We start from the raw sequence: 21286 nt of genomic DNA, 5'->3' as shown, positions 1-21286 counted from the left end.
AGAAGTGTGCCCGCGGAGCAGGGAGCCTGATGCGGGGCTCGATCCCAGGACCCCGAGATCAAGACCTGAGCTGAAATCAAGAGTTGGATGCTCAACTGACTGAGCCACCCAGGCGCCCCTCCTTTTTAAGGCTCAGTAGTATTCCATCGTGTGGATTTCCCACGCTTTGTTTATCCATCCATCCCTCGATGGACACATGGTCCATGGTGGTTTTGGACTTTAGCTGGACTAATGAAGCCCCTCACGTCTCACTCAGTCCCACAACAGCCCGTTGGGTAGGCATTGGGAGTAACAGTACTCGGTTTTGATGCTGCTGAGTGGTCAGGCACCCGGACCTGCACAACTCTAGGCGTGCCATGCCGTCTCTGTCTCTGTCTCTTGGGGCTCTCTAGAGCTCCTTGCTCTCCCCGAACTGTCTAGAGCTCCTTGCTCTTTATTGCTTTGACATGAGTGCTCAGCACCGGGATGGGATGTGGGACTCTTGTCAATGCTGGGGGACTGTGCATTATTCAGATTCAAGGCCCCCATGGGACACTCTTACTCTTGAATCCAAGTCTTGAGCTCAGGGCCCTTGTGGATGGCCCCTGGAGCAAAATGTCCATGTGGGGAAGCCAAGGCACGTGCCATTTACCCATGCATCACCTGGACAGCAGAAGCCTCAGGCAGATTTGCATGGCTTTTGATGTCCCTGGCTCACCTGTCCACGTGGCCCACTCACCTGCCCGTTCCCCTCATTGGGGGGTGGTGGCTAAGAAGGGGCTGGACAGAGATGAGTCTCCCTTCCACAGTGGACATGGCAGGGAGCCTGAGACTCATTGTCGGGAGAATGGGGTAGAGTTTCTGAGACAGTCAATGCCTTCTTCAAAGCCCCCCGGCAAATAGGAGATTGGTCAGCGGTTTGAATCTTTTAGTTGTAAACATGGACAGCTTGTCCCTGACCAGGATGCAGAGCTGCAGGACATGGGTGGGTGGGCGGCTGGAGGAGGAAGGAAGAACGTCCTGATGGACATCAGTGGGTTCTAGGCAGTTAGGGGAGAGCAAGGAGCGAGGGGTGGCCAGACCGGGGAGTGAAGGTGGCTGTGCAGAGCAGAATAGCCCCCCAAAGATGTCTTTACCCGAGTCCCCAGAACCTGTGACTGTGTTGCCTCCTTTGGCAAGAAGCTTTGCAGAAGTGGAAAAGTTAGGGATCTTGAGATGGAGAGGCTCTCCTGGGTTAGCCAGGTGGAGCCAGCGGAATCACAAGCATGCTCACAAGAGGGAGACGTGAGGTCGCAAGCAGAGGTCAGAGGCAGATGGGAAGACGCTGCCCTGCTGGCAGGGATGAGCAAGGAGCCCGGCGCCCCTACGAGTGGGAGAAGACCAGGACTCTCCTCTGGAGCCCTCGGAAGGGACCCGCCCCACCAGCCCCTTAATTTTGGACTTCTGGCCTCCAGAAGTGAGAGAGAATGAATTGGTTTAAGCCCCCCAGCTTGTGGGGGCTTTGTGAGGGCTGCCCTGGGATCTGGTATGACTGACCACACACAGGGTGGTCCATAACCCCACCATCCTGTCTGACGTGGAGACCCTTCTCACTTGTAAGGTCTGTGTTGGCCACTGTCCCCCGGATGGCGGGACTCTTCCCGAATCAGGCAAACATGACGTAGACAGCGGGGGAAGCCGTGACTCCCAGCAAAGGGGCAGAGTTTGGGGATGTTTGGCAGGTGGAGCCGGAGAGCCTCTGGGGTCACAGGCAGTTGGCCAGCCAGGTCTGTGGTGTCAGACGAGGAGCGGGCGAGGAACAGGGGATTGGCAAGGTGAGCACAAGGCGGGCTCCCCAAGAGGACATTCAAATATGGTCGAGAAAGAACTCTCTGGGGTGGTTCTATTAGCCAGGGTTCTCCAGAGAAACAGAGTCAATGGGGAGACACATCTAGGAAAATAACCACGTGAGCCAAGTCCTTATAATAAATCTCATTCCAGATGTTGGCTCACATGACGTGGAGAGCCAGGGAGGCTGGCGGTGTGGTTCGAAGGCGGGCCTGAGAGCTGGTGGTGTACGTTCGGTCGGGTCTGCGGTCCTGAGCACAGGGAGATCGGTCGCAGGGTATCAGTGTCCGGGCCCAAGCACCGAACGCGAATGCGCCCTTCCTCTACCTGTTTGTTCTGTCCAGGCCTCCACTGGATTGGACGAGGCTCACCCATCTGCTTTCTTCAGTCTGCCAATCCAGATGCTAATCTCTTCTGGAAATTCCCTCGCAGACACACTTGGAAAGAATGCTTAACCAGCTATCTGGGCATCTGGTGGCCAAGTCCAGGTGACACATAAAATTCAGCATCACAGTGGGGCTCTCAAGGAAAAAGGACACGAGGGACATTGTATCATGCTCTCACAGGACTTTGTTGGAAAAATCACCCCAGGAAACACGCCCCTGTAAGCCTTGACTTATGTTTAGCTGGTCCTAAAAGTCAGCACTTTGTTCCAATTTTATCTAAAGTTTTGTTGCATTAGGGTGAAATAAGTTGATGTTCATAATTCTTGGCTCCACTTGTAAAACTTCTTGTGGCACTAACACCTACACACTCAGAAGGGCACATATGGGGAGGACACACTCTGTGTTCTCTCAGCCTGAACACACCTGTGTCACCTGCACCTGGAGCACGAAGGAGAGTGTTCGGCTCCAAAAGCCCTTTTGTGTCTCTGTTTTTGCTCAGTGTTGTTTCAAAGCCCTTTCCCACTTGTCCCTACTACTTACCAGGACATTTGATTTCTGATCTCAGGGGATTCGTTCTAAGTGGTCTCTCTCCTGTACTGTTTTATAGGGATGACAAGAGCCTCTTGCTCTAAACATGGCAAGGTGCTTGCCATAAAGAAAGGCAGACGGAGTCCAGTGGATTGCTGCTGCGGCATCAGAGTTTCTAGAAAAGATAAAACCAATCCTCAGACTGCTCTGAGCATGTCAGGGAGGGGCTCCAGGTGATGAATCAGAGAGGCAAGGAGGTTTTGACTCAGACATGCTTCTGGTTCATCCAGATGGGGCCAGCCCTGTGCTGGGACTGGCAGTACAGTGAACAGGGCATGGACCTTGTGTGTGTGTGTTTTTTTTAAGAGAGAGAGAGAGAGAGTGTGTGTGAGGAGGGGGAGGGAGAGAGAAAATCTTAAGCAGGCACCACACTCAGTGCAGAGCCCAATGTGAGACTCCATCTCATGACCCTGAGATCGTGACCTGAACTGAAATCAAGAGTTGGATGCCCAACTGACTGAGCCACTCAGGCACCCCTCCACACACACACACACACACACACACACACACACACACACACACACACACACACACACACACACACACACACACACACTGTGTGAGTTTTCTACGGTTGCCATAACAAATGAGCACAAACTGGAAGTTATGCTCTCAGAGTTTTGGAGGCCAGAAGTCCAAAATCAAGGTGTTGGCAGGGTTGGCTCTTTTTGGAGGCTCTGAAGGAGGAATCTGTCCAGGTGTCTCTCCCAGCTTCTGGTGGCTTCTGGCAATCCTTGGTGTTCCTTGGCTTGTAGACATGTCACCTGATCTCTGCCTGCATTTTCACAGGGTCTTCCCCTCTGTGTCTTCTTTTCTGTCTCTTATAAGGAGATTAGTCATTGGATTTAGTGCCCATCCTAAATCTGGGAAGACTTCATCTCGAGATCCTTGACTAAGTCCATCTGCAAAGACCCTCCTTCCTAGTAAGTCATATTCACAGGTTCTGGGAGTTAGGACTTGGACATGTCTTTTGGGGGGACATGAGTCAACCCATTATAGACTCCACTCCATAGACCAGCCCTCAAGGTCTAGTGGGGCAGGGAGGACAGGCACACCAAGAATCAGGCCAAGACATGAAGGGGTGCCCCTCCACGTGGGAGCTGTGCTGTAGGGAAGGAGGAAGCTCAGGGCAGGAGGCTGTGAGAGTGGGAATCCTGCTCCGCACGCCCAGTGAGGGAGCATGTGCGCAAAGGCACAAGGAGCAAAGGTGTGTGTGTGGGGGGGTCTGTCACCCAGTGGGAGGGCGGGGAGCTCCCAGGGCAGAGGCTTTTAGGTTGGCTCTGCAGTGACAAGCTGGGCCCAAGCAGGGGGAGAAGGGGGAGGATGGTGAGCTCCTTGAGGGCAGAGGGAAGGGGATGGGAGTGTGGGCTGGGCTTGACCCAGACTGTTACTCTCTTACTTTCCACAGCGGGTACAGCCTCTCTGAGCCTTAGTCTCTCCATCCACACAATGGGGATGACGAGAGCAATACCTACCTCACAGGGACATTGTGGGGCTGATGAGGGTGACGAGGGCGAGGTGAGAAACGCTTACCTCTCGGTCACCTGCCATCTCACCTCGGACCAGCAGCTGGTACAAGTAGCACAGCAAAGGTGCCCCAGACGTGGTAGGTGAGGGCATGAAGGCTGGAAGATGGAAGTCCCACTGAAGCACATTTCTTTCTGTCTTAAAAACAGACTTATGGAGGTATAATTTACACATCATAAAATCCACCTGTTGTAAGCCACTTGGTGACTTTCAGGACACTTACAGATTTGTGCAACCATCTCTTGACCCCTGGTCTCCCAGCCTGTGCCCTTTGGTGGCCATGCCCCACCCCCACCGGAGGCAGCCACCGATCTGCTCTCAGGTTCTATGCATTTGCCTTTTCTGCACATTGCAAATAAATACAGTATGTAGACACGTGATATGTGGTACTTCGAGTCTGGCTTTCTTTGGCTTGGTGTGTGTTTGAGGTTCCTGCATGTTGTGGCATGATTAGTTAGTCATTCATTTTTCAGTAAAACAGTGTTTCTTGCATGCGTCTGGCACATTTTATTTATCCGTTCTCAGTTGTGGACGTTGGGAGAGTTTCCAGGTTGGGGCTGTTATGAATGTTGCTGCCATGAACAGCCATGGGCATGTCTTTGTGTGGACGCGGGTTCTGAGTCTCTTGGGTGGATTCTTGGAAAGAGTGGGAGTTGCTTACGTCCCCGTGAAGTGGGCACTGCTATCCTCAAGTCGATCTCACTGACAAGGAGCCCGAGGCTCCAAGATGTGGAGGGTTGCATAGAGCTCACGTGAACTTTTTTAGAAATCATCAACTTGTTTCCAGAGTGGTGGTGCCACTGGACGTTCCTACAGTGGAGTGCGTGGTTCCAGCTCTTAGTCCTTTCCACCTGTCCTTCGTTGTGGCCCCTGAGTGGGCGTGCAGTGCTCTGTCCCTGTGGTTTTGATTTGCATGTCCCCAGTGACTAATGGTGTTGAACATCCTTTCATGTGCTTGACCATTTGTCTGTCTTCCTTGGTGGAATGTTTGTTCATTTCTTTTGCCCATTTTTCAATGGCTTTTTTCCCACCCCCTGTCTTCTTTTTAAGTTTTAAGAGTTGTTAATATATTCTGGATCTAAGACTTTCCTTCACCTCATCGAAGTCTCTTAGCACCTTTGTTAACAATCTATTACCCTTAGCTGTAAGGTTTTGTTCCTGGACTTTTCCTTCTGTACTATTGGTCTATACATCTGTCCTCCCACAAATGCCTCCCTCTCTTGATTGCTGAAGCTTGACTGTAAGTTTGAGATCAGGTAGTGTAAGTCTCCCAACTTTGTTCTTCTTTTTAAATCTTTTTTTAAAAAGGATTTTATTTATCTTTTTATTTGTTAGAGAGAGAGAGAGCAGGGGGAGGGGCAGAGGAAGAGGGAGAGAGAATCTCAAGCAGACTCCATGCTGAGCATGGAAACCAATGTGGGGCTCAATCTCACAACCCTGAGATCATGACCTGAGCTGAAATCAAGAGTCAGATGCTTATCCAACTGAGCCTTCCAGGCACCCCTGTTCTTCTTTTTAAACATTGGGCAATTCTAGTTCTTTTGCATTTCCATATAAAATTTAAAATCAGCTTACCAATTTCTACTAAAAAACCCAATGAGATTTTGATGAGGATTACATTCAACTTATAGATCAATTTGTGGAGAACTGCCATATTGAGTCTTCCAATCCATGAACATGGAATGTTTCTGCATTTAGTTACATCATCTTTAATTTCCCTCGGCGACATTGGTAGACTTCAGTGTAGGTCTTGCACCTCATTTGTTAAAGTTATTCCTAAGCATTTTACTCTATCTGATGCTATTGTGAATGGAATTGATACGTTAATTTCATTTTTGGATTTTTGTTGCTAGTATATACTAATACAGTTGATTTTTATATATTGATCTTGTATAACATGCGGTCTTGCTAAATTTGTTTATTGGTTCTATTATTGTGTCTTTATGGGTCTCTGGGGATTTTCTATGTAAAGAACCATGTCATTTGTGAACAAAGATAGTTTGATGTCTTTGAATCTGGATGCTTTTGATGATTACTTTGCCTTATTGCCCTGGTAAGAATCTGTGAATAAAAGTGGTAAGAGCAGACATGCTTGCTTCTTTCTGATCTCAGGGGGGAAAGCATTGTTTGTCTTTCACAAACATCAGTGGTAGCTGCAGCTGTGGATATTTGCATTGTCTTCTGCCAGTCTGAGAAGTTCCTTTCTTCTACTAGTTTGTCGAGAATTTTTATCATCAATGGATACTGATTTTTTTCCAAAGGCTTTTTCTGCAACATAATCGTGTGATTTCCCCCTCTTTGTTCTGTTAATATGGTACATTACATTAATTGATATTTGGATGTTAAACCAACCTTGCTGTCCTGGGATAGATCCCATCAGGTCATGGTGTAGAATCACTTTTCCATGTTGATGGATTCCATTTGCCGATATTTTAAGGATTTTTGTTTCAATTTAACAAGGAATAAATGAATTGGGAAATGTTACCTACCCCCCTCCATTTTCTCAGAGAGTTTGTGAAGGATTGGTGTTCTTTAAATGGTAGAATTCACTAGTGAAGCCAAGTGGGTCTGGGCCTTTCTTGTGGGAAGATTTTAAATTCCTAATTCCATTTCTTCTTTGCAGCTCTGTTTAGATTTCATGTTTCATCTTGAGTCAGCTTGGTAACTTGTGTATTTCTAGGAACATGTCCATTTATCTACATTGTGTGTTTTGTTGGTGTCATTCATGGTGTTCCTTTATAATCTCTTTCATTTCAGGGTGGTTGGTGATGATGCCGCTTTTTTCATACTTGATTTCAGGAATTTTTGTGTCTCTATTGTTTTTTTTTCTGTCTAGCTAAAAGTCTGTCAATTTTTTTTTTTTTTTTTACCTTTTTAAAGAACCAGCTTTCGGTTTCATTGATTTTTCTCTCTCACTCTTCTGTTTTCTATCTCACTGATGTATGGTCTCATATTTCTTATTTGCTTTCTTTGGCGTGCTTTGGGCTTAGTTTGCTCTTTGTTTTCTAGCTTCTTTAGGTGGAAACTTTGATTATTTAAGACCATTCTTTTTTCTGACGTAGGCGTTTAAAGTTACAAACTCCCTGCTAGGCATGGTGTTGACTGCACGCCACACATTTTTGTATATTGCAGGGATTTTCACCTATTTCAAAATATTCTCTAATTCTCTTGTGATTTCTTCCTCGACCCTTGAGTTACTCAGAAATGTGTTGGGCAATTTTGAAATATTTTGGGCTTTCATGGATCTTTCTGTTGTTAATGTCTAATTGAATTCCATTGTGGTCAGAGATCATGCTTACTGTGAATTCAGTCTTTTTATGTTTATTGAGGCTTGTTTTATGGCCTGGTACATGGTGTGTCCTGGAGAATGTTCCATGTGTGCTTGGAAAGAAGGCGTGTCCCAAAGTCACTGGGTCTGCTGGTTGTATGATTGGGTCCTCCAGTTTTCCGCATCTTTGCTGATTTTTATTTTGTTGTTAAATTTTTTATAAGATTTTATTTATTTGACAGAGAGAGACACAGAGAGAGAGGGAACACAAGCAGGGGGAGCGGGAGAGGGAGAAGCAGGCTTCCCGCTGAGCAGGGATCCCGATGCAGGGCTCGATCCCAGGACCCCGGGATCATGACCTGAGCTGAAGGCAGATGCTCAACGACTGAGCCACCCAAGCACTCCCTTTGCTGATTTTTAAAATCTAGTTGTTCTACCAATCATCAGAAGTGGGGTATCAACACCTCTTCTGATGCTGTTGTCAAACTGTCTGTTTCTCCTTTTAATTCTGTTTAGTTTTTGCTTCATGTATTTCGAGGCTCTGAGGGGTGTGTACGTTTATAATTTTTATATTTTCCCCATAGACTGACCCCTCTACCATTATGAGATGTCCCTCTTTGCCTCTAGTGATATTTCTTGTCTTAACATTTGTTTCATCTGATATCAAGGTGGTCACTCCCAGCTCTCCTCTGGTGGTTGTTTCACAGTGTATCTTTGTCCCATCCTTTTACTTTTAACCCGCTGGCTTGCATCTTTGAATCTAAGATTTGTCTCTGGTAGCTAGTGTGCATTCATATCTTGCTTATTTATCCATTCTGACAATCTCTGCCTTTTGATTCAAGCATGTAAACTATTCACATTTAATTAAAACTTAAATTAATTTACTTTAACTAATTAAATTAAAATTTCTATTACATGATATTGACATTTTCCATTGTGCTGTTTTCTCTATGTCGCCTGAGGTTTTTTTTTTTATTGTTGTTGTCTTGTTCTTCTGATTCTCCTTTACTGTTTTCCTTTGTGCTAAATGTTTTTAGTGTCCCCTTTTAATTCCTCTTGTAAAAAACCATATACTGTGGATGATTTTCTTTTTTTTTTTTCCAAGTGTTATGGTTTATTTTATTTTATTTTTAAAAATTTTTTATTGTTATGTTAATCACCATACATTACATCATTAGTTTCTGATGTAGTGTTCCATGATTCATTGTTTGTGCATAACACCCAGTGCTCCATGCAGAACGTGCCCTCTTTAATACCCATCACCAGGCTAACCCATCCCCCCACCCCCTCCCCTCTAGAACCCTCAGTTTGTTTTTCAGAGTCCATCATCTCTCATGGTTCGTCTCCTCCTCCGATTTCTCCCCCTTCATTCTTCCCCTCCTGCTATCTTCTTCTTCTTCTTCTTTTTTTTTTAAACATATATTGTATTATTTGTTTCAGAGCTACAGGTCTGTGATTCAACAGTCTTACACAATTCGCAGCGCTCACCATAGCACATACCCTCCCCAGTGTCTATCACCCAGCCACCCCATCCCTCCCACCCCCCACCACTCCAGCAACCCTCAGTTTGTTTCCTGAGATTAAGAATTCCTCATATCAGTGAGGTCATATGATACATGTCTTTCTCTGATTGACTTATTTCACTCAGCATAACACCCTCCAGTTCCATCCAAGTCGTTGCAAATGGCAAGATCTCATTCCTTTTGATGGCTGCATAATATTCCATTGTGTATATACACATCTTCTTTATCCATTCATCTGTCAATGGACATCTTGGCTCTTTTACTGTGGATGATTTTCTTAGTGGTTGTTCTAGGGACTGCAGAAATACATTTGAGCTTGTCTCAGTCCACTTCGGATCAACACTAGCTTCCTTCTGGTCAAATGTGGAAAGTGCGCTCCATCCTTCCCCCTTCCTTGTGCTGTCATTGCCACACATCTTGTGTCTTTTAATGCTATAAACCCAACAGTACAGAGTTATAATTACTGCTTATGTCTTTTAAAGAATATAAGAGAAAAATTAAGAAAAATGTATTTTTGTAAATATATTTTTTAAATTTTTTATTGTTATGTTAATCACCATATATTACATCATTTGTTTTGGTGTAGTGTTCCATGATTCATTGTTTGTTCATAACACCCAGTGCTCCGTGCAGAATGTGCCCTCTTTAATACCCATCACCAGGCTAACCCATCCCCCTACCCTCCTCCCCTCTAGAAACCTCAGTTTGTTTTTAAGAGTCCATCATCTCTCCTGGTTCGTCTCCCCCTCTGACTTACTCCCCTTCATTCTTCCTCTCCTGCTATCTTCTTCTTTTTCTTTTTTCTTAAAATATGTTGCGTTATTTGTTTCAGAAGTACAGATCTGTGATTCAACAGTCTTACACAATTCACAGCGCTCACCATAGCACATACCCTCCCCAATGTCTATCACCCAGCCACCCCATCCCTCCCACCCCCGACCACTCCAGCAACCCTCAGTTTGTTCCTGAGATTAAGAATTCCTCATATCAGTGAGGTCATATGATACATGTCTTTCTCTGATTGACTTATTTCACTAAGCATAACACCCTCCAGTTCCATCCACGTCGTTGCAAATGGCAAGATCTCATTCCTTTTGATGGCTGCATAATATTCCATTGTGTATATATACCACCTCTTCTTTATCCATTCATCTGTCGATGGACATCTTGGCTCTTTCCACAGTTTGGCTATTGTGGACATTGCTGCTATAAACATTGGGGTGCACGTACCCCTTCGGGTCCCTACATTTGTATCTTTGGGGTAAATACCCAGTAGTGCAATTGCTGGATCGAATGGTAGCTCTAATTTCAACTGTTTGAGGAACCTCCATACTGTTTTCCAGAGGGGTTGCACCAGCTTGCATTCCCACCAACAGTGTAGGAGGGTTCCCCTTTCTCCACATCCCCGCCAACATCTGTTGTTCCCTGACTTGTTAATTTTAGCCATTCTGACGGGTGTGAGGTGATATCTCATTGAGGTTTTGATTTGGATTTCCCTGATGCCGAGCGATGTTGAGCACTTTTTCATGTGCCTGTTGGCCATTTGGATGTCTTCTTTGGAAAAATGTCTGTTCATGTCTTCTGCCCATTTCTTGATTGGATTATTTGTTCTTTGGGTGTTGAGTTTGATAAGTTCTTTATAGATTTTGGATACTAGCCCTTTATCTGATATGTCATTTGCAAATATTTTCTCCCATTCTTTCGGTTGTCTTTTGGTTTTGTGGACTGTTTCTTTTGCTGTGCAAAAGCTTTTTATCTTGATGAAATCCCAATAGTTCATTTTTGCCCTGGCTTCCCGTGCCTTTGGTGATGTTTCTAGGAAGAAGTTGCTGCGGCTGAGGTGGAAGAGGTTGCTGCCTGTGTTCTCCTTTAGGATTTTGATGGACTCCTGTCTCACGTTTAGGTCTTTCAACCATTTGGAGTCTATTTTTGTGTGTGGTGTAAGGAAATGGTCCAGTTTCATTCTTCTGCATGTGGCTGTCCAATTTTCCCAACACCATTTGTTGAAGAGACTGTCTTTTTTCCATTGGACATTCTTTCCTGCTTTGTCAAAGATAAGTTGACCATAGAGTTGAGGGTCCATTTCTGGGCTCTCGATTCTGTTCCATTGATCTATGTGTCTGTTTTTGTGCCAGTACCATACTGTCTTGATGATGACAGCTTTGTAATAGAGCTGGAAGTCCGGAATTGTGATGCCGCCAGCAAGAAAAATGTATTTTTAGAGTATTTTATATTAACCCTCATATTTACCAGTTCTGCTGCTTTTTATTTCTTCTTGTGGATTTAAGTAATCATCTGGTGCCAGTTCCTTTCAGCCTAATGGACTTCCCTTTAGTGTTTCTCACAAGGTGAGTTTGCTAACAATACATTATCGATCTTTGTTTATCTGAGAATGTCTTTATTTCACCTTTAGTTTTGGAGGATAGTTTTGCTGGATATAGAATTTTTTGTTCACAGTTGTTTTTTTTTTTTTTTTTCCTTTTAGCACTTTGAATGTATCATTCCAGTGCCTTCTGCTGGTTTTTTTTTTTCCTGATGAAAAGCCACCTGTTAATCATATTGTTATGTTGTTTCCCAATACACGAAGAGTTGGTTTTCTCCTGCTTCTTTCATGGTTTTCTCTTTGTCTTTCAAAAGTTTTATGATATGTATAGGTGTATATCTCTTTGTATTTAACCTACCTGGGATTTGTTTAGTTTCTTGGATGTTTGATGTAAAGTTATTCATCGATCTGGAAACATATTGGCTATTATTCCTCATGGTTTATTTTTTAGCCCCTTTCTCTCTTTCTTTTGGGATTCACATTATACATACTGTTGTGCTTGATGTTGTTCTACATGTCTTTGAGGCTCTGTTCAGTTTTGCTCAGTCATTGTTTTCTCTCTCTTTTTCATAGTGGATAATTTTCATTACTCTGTCCTCAAGTTCATGCATTCTTCTGCTATGTCAAGTCTGCCCCTGAGCCTCTCCAGTGAACTTTCATCATTATTGCATTCTTCAACTCCAGACTTTCCATTTGATACATTATTATTTCTTTTTCCTTTTAAAAAATCTCTATTTGTTGATTTATTATTGTCCTACTTCTCTTTAATTCTTTGCATATGTGTGTGTGTATATAAAACACTTGCTTTGAAGTCTTTCATTACCAAATTCAACTTCTGGGGGCCTCTGAAGATGGAAGAATGCTTTTTTTTGTCCCCCCGACTATAGGTCATATTTTCCTGTTTCTTTGTATTTCTCACATTTTTTTGGGTTAAAAACTGGACACATCAACTCTGGATTTTTATTTTCTTCTAGAGGTTATTTCTGATTTTTCTTGTTCATTTGTCTGTTTTTTGAAGTGACGTACCTGGGCTAAATCTTTGAAATTTATCTCCCTTGCTGTGTGTAGCTGCTGGTGCTGTTTTTTCTTTTTTTAATTTTTAATTTTAATTTTTAACTTATGGCTTTTGTACCCCTGTGTCTGCCTAGCTTAGGGATCAGCCAGTATTTGATCAGAGGTATTCTCAAATAGCTTGCGTTAGTAAACCTTCTATTGGCTATCAAAGACCTTTGTGTGGGTAGAGGAGCACATTCAAAATTTAGGCATTTTCAAATCTGCCTGGCTTTTGCTTTTCACTCGGTTGCTCATGTTTCTTATGTGAGTACGCATGGCCTTAGAGTCAGCTAGGAGCCTGTGGCTGGCTTGGGCCATTTCCAGAGGCATCCAAGATGATCATTTCCACTGTGACTGCTGCTAGGCAGGGGTGTCATCCATTGGTCCGACTTGAATGAGTCCCTTCAGCTCTGGCATTGCGGCTGCTGTGCCCATGGCTACCCTTGCCTGAAGGGCAGCACTTTTCAAGCATGAACACTTCTAAGATGGTTGCATGCTCTTGGATGATTTCCAGCATGTGGAAATGGATGCTTTTGTCAATTTGTGCAGTTTTATAATTGATTTTTGGAAAGAGCATTTGCCAAACTCCTCACTTGGCCACGTGTCAAAGTTCTGCCTCCCCAGAGTGCATTTGTGACTGGGAACGTGGGGCAGATCTGAGGGTGCTTGGAGGGATAGAGGAAGGGGAGAAATGGCTGTATATGAGGCTATAAGTGTTGGTTGGGGTAGAGGAGCCTTCATTTAGCAGAGGAAGAAAATGGCAGTGCCCACAGGGAAAGGGATTTTTCCCAAGTTCTTGAAGCTCAGTCAGTAGAGAGTGGATACTGGAACCTGGCCCTCCTGACTCCCAATCCAGTGCTCTTTCCCTCTGCCAAATTGCTTCAGCAGTTGTTGTTTAGAAGTCTGAATCCCTAGGAATTTTCAGTGCAGCAGATCCATCATCCGTCCTTCCATCTATCCGTCTTCTTTTCATCCTTCTATCAATCCATCCATCCATCCATCCATCTTCTTTCCATCCATCCATCATCCATCCATCCATTATCCTTCCATCCATCCGTCCATCCATCCATCCATCCTTCCGTCCACCCATCCATCTTCTTTCCATCCATCCATCATCCATCCATCCATTATCCTTCCATCCATCCATCCATCCATCCATCCATCCATCCTTCCATCCACCCATCCATCTTCTTTCCATCCATCCATCCATCCATGCATATCCTTCCATCCATCCATTATCCTTCCTTCCTTCCATCCATCTTCTTTCCTTCCATCCATCCATCCATTTTCTTTCCATCCATCTGTCCATTATCTTTCCATCCATCCATTATCCTTCCTTCCTTCCATCCATCCATCCATCCTTCAGCCATCCATCCTTCATCCATCCATCCATCCATCATCCATCCATCCATCCATCCATTATCCTTCCTTCCATCCATCCATCCTTCTCTCCTTCCTTTGGTCCGTCCATCCATCCATCCATCCATCCATCCATCCATCCATCCATCCAGTATTTATTAAGTACCTACTGTGTGCCCAGCACTGTGCTGTGCTCTAAGGCAAAGTAGAGAACAAAAACTGATGTGGCCCCAGTGTTTGACCCTCATAGTCTCAGAGTGGGACACCAACCTCAGGAAAGGGCCTTGCAAGATCCATGTTGAAGAAGTATCCCATGTTTCTCTGTTAGTCTTAATTAAGACAATAACCCTTTCAAGGGAAAACAATGAGTTTTAATCAATCTCCAAGCTGAAATCCCTCAAAACATGATTTCAATCAAATATAATTTGTGGAAAATAGTTCGGTAGCAAAAATTTTGATTTCTGAAATGAATTTCAGAGGCAAGCATACTGTGAATTCTCTTTCAGAATATTTATTAAAATGGAAAGCTCTGAAAACTTCTCCTTCAGAGAAATCTGTAACCCTGAGGCCCTTGGCCTTACACAGAGGGAACGTTGCGGACCGGTGTGGTACTTAGACACTTTGCTGCCTGTGCTATGCCAAGGTGCCATGTGGAACCTGAAAAATTCAGGAAAGACTCTGGATGCTTTGTCCACATGACAACAAATAATTGGATACTTGGAAATGAGATTTTGGACTCTGTCTTGAGTCATCCTGTGGGAATTCCTAAATACAAACTCAGAGGGATTAATGGAATTTTGTATCTCCTCTTTCTTCCTTCTCTGTTTTTTCCCCTCTGGGTGATCTCGTTCTGTAGTCACATCCAGATTTGTGTTTCCAGCCCTGATTCTGTCCTGGGCTCCATTTCCCAAGGCCCCTGGAGCTTCCCTGCTGGTGTGCCACCAAATGTCCCTGTGTTCCTGTATCTGCCAGGCTCCCTTCAGCTAGGTCAGGCTGGGAACCCGCGCTCTGGCTGATGGGCCGTGAGTGATGGCGGGTGACTCCCAGGTCCAATCCCACGAAATATCCTGTGTGGTTCTCCAGCTTTCTCCTCTGCCACAATGGCCTTGCAGGCTAGATGTTGCAGATGGCAGAGCTACAAGTTGGAGGGGGAGGTGCCTGACCCGCATCAGACTTTTTGAATGAGAGCAATGCACCTTCCTTGGGGTATTTATCCCACTGAGATTTGGGGTTTATTTGTTACTGCAGCCTAGCCTAGCCTAGCCTGACTCACAGCTCCAGGATGCCCCACAGACACCTTGGAGGCAACACGTCCAAAGCTGAGCATCCACCTTCTTCGAATTTGATCCCTAACTGTGCAGTGGCATTGCTGTTGTCCCAGATGCTTTTGAGTCTCTTTAGAGAGACTTGCACGGGAGGGGCCCACCTCCCTTTCCTCCTCCCCGCTGTGCTTGCTCACATCTCATCATCTCTCACCTGGACGGATGCCATGGCCCCCGGCCGGCCTCCCTGTCTCTTTTCCAAGCTTTGGCTTTCAGGAGCTGCCAGAATTATCATTCTGAAACACAAATCTGATCGTGTCATTCCTGTTCTTCAAAGCCCTGGAAGGTTCTCTTTCACCTTGGAAGAAGGCACAAGCCTGGAGCTTTTGGGCCTAGCTTCCCCCCGAGTCTTACAGTCTTGTCCTGCATGGCCAGGCTGCTTGCCCCTCCCTGTGTGGGTGGTGGACCTTTGTCCTTTTACCCTTGCAGGTCCTACACTTTGTGTTTTACTTCATCCAGGTCCTGGCTCATCATTCAAGACCTGCTCAAATGTATTTTTCTCTTTGCCAACACCTCAGGCAGAATAAATTCTCCCTTCTTCCTTCCGCCGTACTCAGCACATATTTCCATAATAGCCTGCGTTCTCCTGGGTGCTCGTGCCGGTAAGCGGGAGGAAAGAACTACAGGGTCAAAAAGGTGGGGGGAGAAACTGAATTAGTCAACGTCAAACAGATTGTCAAATCGCAGAACTTTTCCATCCTCCGTACGCACGTGCCACGTGAATCGGTGAGAGGGGTGGTGAGCCAGCCATGGGGCTTAGACCACAGATGTGCTTCTGGGGAGCATGTCATGGGGCTCATGTCCTGAGGAAGTCGTAATGTTGTCCTTCCCCTCATTTTACAGGTGGGGAAACTGAGGCCTAGAGCACACGGCTGCCAGAGACGGAGGCGTGTGCTTGCTGGGGCCTTGGCGCTGCTGACAGGGGGCGGTACCTCCCTCGGGCTGCCTGCCCCCCAGCATCCGTGGGACCTCCTGCTTAGCCCCCAGGCCTCGCCCTATGAATGAAGACACGCCGCACCCCGGCCTGGCACTTGGGGGATGGCGGAAGACTTCCGAGGGGACGGTCATGGGTCATTACCTCAGCGATGGATGAGATGTGTGTCCCGTAGATGGGCCTACGGCAGGTTATTCTGTCACTGTCCCCTGGGACGACCTTCCGTCAATGCAGTCCAGGTGCTCTTCTGAGCTTTGTACAGACACTCCTCACCCTGCCCCACAGCCCGTGACTCAGGTGCCATTTCCGTTCTCGGTGGATGTGGGGAGACTGAGGCACAAAGACTCTTGGTGACTTACCCAGGGACCTGCAGGGCCAGGACCTGCATTCAGGCCCCAGCCTCGCTCCCCACCCCCACTGTGAGCTTGTCGGCCCCCTGGCGTGCACCCACCCCACAATGACCATGGCAGGTGCTGGAGGACCCCGCCTCTGGGGCCTCAAGCCACTCCTGAAACATGACCAGTGGCCCCAGTCCTGGAGATCCACCACTCGCTCGCTGTGTGCTCCAGCACAAGTTACTTAGCCTCTCTGGGCCTCAGATGCCTGGCTCTTAAAATCAGAATAACTATGCACCAACACGCTTGGCCCATGGGAAGTAATTGGTGGATGCTGCCCTCCCGCCGCCAGTTCCAATGAACCGTGGTGTATGATGCACGGGGGGAGCCTGCCTTCAGCCTCAGGGGTGAGTCTGAGGAGAAGCGGGGCCCACCAGAGCTGATTGTATGCCTCTTTCATCCCGTCCCTCACAGACTCCTACTGGGCCAGGGCCTGTGCATTTGGAGAGGCTCCTGGCCGCCGCCCTCTTTCCCAGCTCCCGGGAATCCCCGGGGACGGTTTCTGGCTGGTTGTATGCCCCTCCTAAGTCTAGCCCTCCTTTCCTCTGCCCTGCCCGCTGGAGTGACCAAAGTGGGCTCTGGCCCCTGCAAACTGATGGGGAATCCCTCTTCCCAGGGCCCATGAGGGCCACTTACTTTCCAGGGCCTTCCCTGGTGCACATCAGATGACCAAGTACTGTAAGTCTCCAAGGAGCTGAGGGCTAACTTCTCAGCCACACTGCTTCCCAGTAAGAGGGGTGGTGCCTGCACTGGTCAGAGCTGGTCCCTGCCCCACTCTGTCCCCACAGTGCTTTATGTATGTACACAGGCGGGGAGCAGTGGGGCTCGGGGCAGGCCCCCCTGCCTGTGCCTACCTGCCACGGGGGTCGGTGGGTCACTGTCACTCTGGGAGCCCCCATCTCAGTGGATGTCAGTGGAGTCGATAATCATCCCAGCCTCGTCCCAGCGTCGCAGGGTTGGGGAGGATGGATGCACGTGGAAGGCAAGGCAGAGGGGCCTGGCAGAGAGGAGGGTGCCCCAGGCCTGCCCCACCCCTTGCCGGGTTCTTTAGCCACATGCTTGGGGTCACAGCCTGCTGACCCCCCCTTGCTGTGGGTGGAACCTTGGTGAGCCCCTCTGCCTTTCTGTGCTGTGCCTCTGTTTCTTCTTCTGGGAGAAGGAGGTGATGATGAAGCCCATCCCCCAGTCAACGCAGGGGCCAGCAGGGTGACATTGCAAAGCGCCCCGGGGCAGAGGACGCTGGGGAAGCATCACCAACTCCAGACAGACGCCCTGCCGTGTTGACCCGCCTGCCCCCATCACTATGGCTGAGCTCCCCATGGCCGGTCCCTTGTTCTGGTCATCCCGTGGACCCTAACACCACACTAGATGCTCCAGGGACCAGGACGCCCCAGTTGTTGCTGCCCTACCCACCCCTCGCCTGCACTCTGGCCCCCTGAAGCTCTGTGTCCAGGTCCTCACCTGTCCCCCACGCTGCCTTCCCCCAGGTCATTACCCATGCTGGACCCTCCGCCGGGAGCCCTCTCCCGCTCTCTACACCTGTTTACCCTTCCAGGCATTGATTTGTTCCCTGCTGTCTCCCTGGGGCCTCGAGCCAGGCGTGTGATAGGTGCTCTGTGAACACCCAGTGAATGGAAGAGACACCAACCGGCCGCATTGCATCAGCTATGCCATGGGGGAGCAACCGGGGCCGTCCTGGTCTCTGCCCGGTCCCGGCCTCCTGCTTGGTGAGCCTCTCACACATCCGGGGTTTGGCCGGCCCACGCCGTGGTGCTCCGGGGCAAAGAAACCCCTGCCTCCACCAAGAAGTGGCCGCAGCCACCACCCCCGCCACACTTTAGGATGTCCCATCCACAGAACTGCCACCGTCTTCTGCCCTGTCTCCCTCCCTCTAGAGGAGTGGAGCGGCCAGACCCCTGTCTCACTGTGTGGCCTTTTCTTCCTTCTCCATCAGGACACATTTCCGTTCGGCCTCCGGATCACACTTCTGCTCCTGGCCCGCATGAATATCCTGAGCGGCCCTCCCTGTCGCTTTGCTCCTTCCCCTTGACAACCTGATAACAAGATCGCTGTGCTTGATCTTTCTCCTGCAATCCACCACTTCCAACCCCTTGTCATTTGCTTGCAAGTCATTAGGAGACTCCTCTGAGAGGCACCGCAGCCCGCCCCCCCCCCCCCCCCCGCACCTGGCAGCTTCCCTACCCCCACCCTGCAGCTTACCCCTGTGCCGGCAGCTTTCCCCCAACATCTGGCAGCACCCCCCCAGGTCCCCCCACACCTAACAGCCCCCCTTCCTAACCTGGCAGCTTTCCCCCTCCACCTGACAGGTTCCCCACCCCCCACCCCTGCAGCTTCCTCTCCTCACCTGGCAGCCCCCTGCACCTGGCAGCTCTCCCTACATCTGGCAGGCCCCCTCCCCCCCCCCCCCCACCGGCAGTTTCCCCACCCCCCACCAAGCAGGTGCAGACTTCTTAGTTTTGCTGGAGGCCAGGCCAGGGGCACAGCGCAGGGGAGAGGCTCCCCTCTGTAGAGTCTGGCACCCTACCACCTGTCTCCTCAGTCTCCTCCTGCTGGCTCCCGCAGCATCCCCGAGAGCATTGCTCATGGACTCCTTGACCGTCTCTGAATCGTGCCCGTGTGGGCAATTGCGCAAGCTGAGCTTTGTCCCATTTATAAGGATAAATTAAAATGTTATCACTAGAGACCTTCAATAATTTAAAAAAGCCTGAGACTTTTAATGAGTAAGTGGTCTGATTAAAAGTTGGAGAGAAGTATTTCTCCTCCTTTTTGGGTGGGGGACATCGCTGTGGGATGAGGAAGCCAGTCTGGATCTTGAAGCTAAAAGGTTTGGACTGGGGCTCAGTGGGACCCCCACTCACCAATCAGGGAAATCTCCGTTTTGTGGGTCCGACCATGTGCCAGGCACTTGGCATCTAGTCTTTCAAGGATCCTTATAAAAAGCTGTGCGGGGTCAGTGGCTCATGCTTGCTGCTCGTGGAACTGCCCAGCAAGTCTGGGGGAGGTCAAGAGGTCATTGGCATTTTTCTGAAGTTCTCCCACGTGGTTCTCACAGGAGCCCAGGCCCAGAACCACTGGGTTAGCACAGTGGCTCTCGAGCTTGGGGGCATGTCAGAACCACCATGGGGCGCATTGAAACACAGATCCTGAGGCCCCATCTCCGAGTTTCTGGCTCGGCGGGTCTGGGGTGGGGCCCAGGAGTCGGCATTTCTAACCAGTTCCCATTAACGCTGATGCTGCTGGTCCAGGGACGCCCCGCAGAGAAGCACCGAGTCCGGGCAGTGCTGGTGGGGCGATTGCAGAAGCAGAGAGGGGACGAGCTCTCCCGTAGGACACCCAGCTGGCACATGGGGACGTGTGCCTTTGAATCCTTCGGATAAATCACTGAACCCCAGTGTGCCTTCACCTGCATCTTCAAAATGGGGAGAACAGTGCCCAGTCTGTGTGTAGATGCTATATATAGGTACTAGATGGATGGGAGGGTCAATGAGGTCTTCCTTCTAGAACAAGCCGTGGCCCGAGTAGGCTCAAGTCCTAATCCCATTTGTTCTCATTACTGCTTCCTGAGGGATCTGAGCAGCCTTCCTCCCTCAGCCCCAGACGGGGGCTCCCTCTGCCGCAGGGAGCCAAGCAGTTCTCTCTGAGCACCTGCCTCCCCGACGGCACTGCCTACCGTGCGTCTCCCCCGTCCCACTGTGGGCTCCCCCCGAGCAGGGGAGGCGTGATGGGGTCTGGAGCCCAGTGCCCCACGTGGAGCCTGGAACGAGGAGGCAGCGAGGGAGGTGGCTGGGGCTGCTTTCCCCATCTTAGGATGTTCCTGTTGTGAATAATCAGAGGTTACAACCCCGGAGCGTGTTTGATATTACCCCATGCGCCCGGAGCACGGATGCCGGACCCGAGCATCCGCGTACCCGGGCCCTCCGCCAGTGCTCACTGCCACGTCGCCCCGGGGGGAAGCACAGATGCTGCCCCTGTGGTCTCCCCAGGCTTCTCTCCAGCGGGATGCCCGACTGCCACCTGCTCTCCTTACTTCCTGCTCGCAAGTCGCCTGAGTCCCTGACTTGGTCGCTAGTGAGCGTGAGCGCGGGGGCCCAGCAGGTGCTGGAAGTGGGCTTCCCTCAGTCCCTCCCCAAGTCCTTCGCTGCCTGCCCAGGCCCAGCCACCAAGGCCTCTCTCGAGCTGGACAGGAGCCTCCTAAGTGGCGTCCTGCACTGGTCCTCACCCGGGCTGGAGAGATGGCTCTGAAATGTCGCTGGTCTCACTCCCCTGCTTAAACCCTCCAGCGACTGTGCCCCAGTCTGTGAATACAAATCAGGCCCGCTGCCCGCCTTCCCTGAGCGGCTGCACCGTCTTGGGGGGGGGATGGTGGCTCTCATGCTCCAACCCCCACTGGGACAGCTCTTCCCACTCCTCGTCCCCTTCCACTAGCTCAGTGACCCGGCCCCTTAGTGACCCCCTCACCTCCATGTGGTGACTACCTTATTTTCTCCGGGGTCCTCACTCCTGTCTGAAATGAGCTTTCCTCAGGACCTGTCTGCACGAGGACAGAGCTCCTCACCCACCCGGGGAACTCTGTCTCCTTCATCACTGTGTCCCTGCGTCCCGCAATGTTCAGGAGCTGAGTGACCTCGGGGAGTCACCACGTCTCTGAGCTTTGGATTCAGAGGAGGGATGAATCAGTCCTGCTCTTTTGCAAGCCCTGCAGCCTTATCAGGGCAGACAGAGGCAGCCTGCCGACTGTTCTGGAAAAAGCACAGGTGAGGCATCTGCCCCTCCACCCACAT

This window comes from Zalophus californianus, chromosome 2 (genome assembly GCF_009762305.2).
Source record: "Zalophus californianus isolate mZalCal1 chromosome 2, mZalCal1.pri.v2, whole genome shotgun sequence".
In the NCBI taxonomy this organism is placed as follows: Eukaryota; Metazoa; Chordata; class Mammalia; order Carnivora; family Otariidae; genus Zalophus; species Zalophus californianus.
This window is presented reverse-complemented; position numbering follows the sequence as displayed.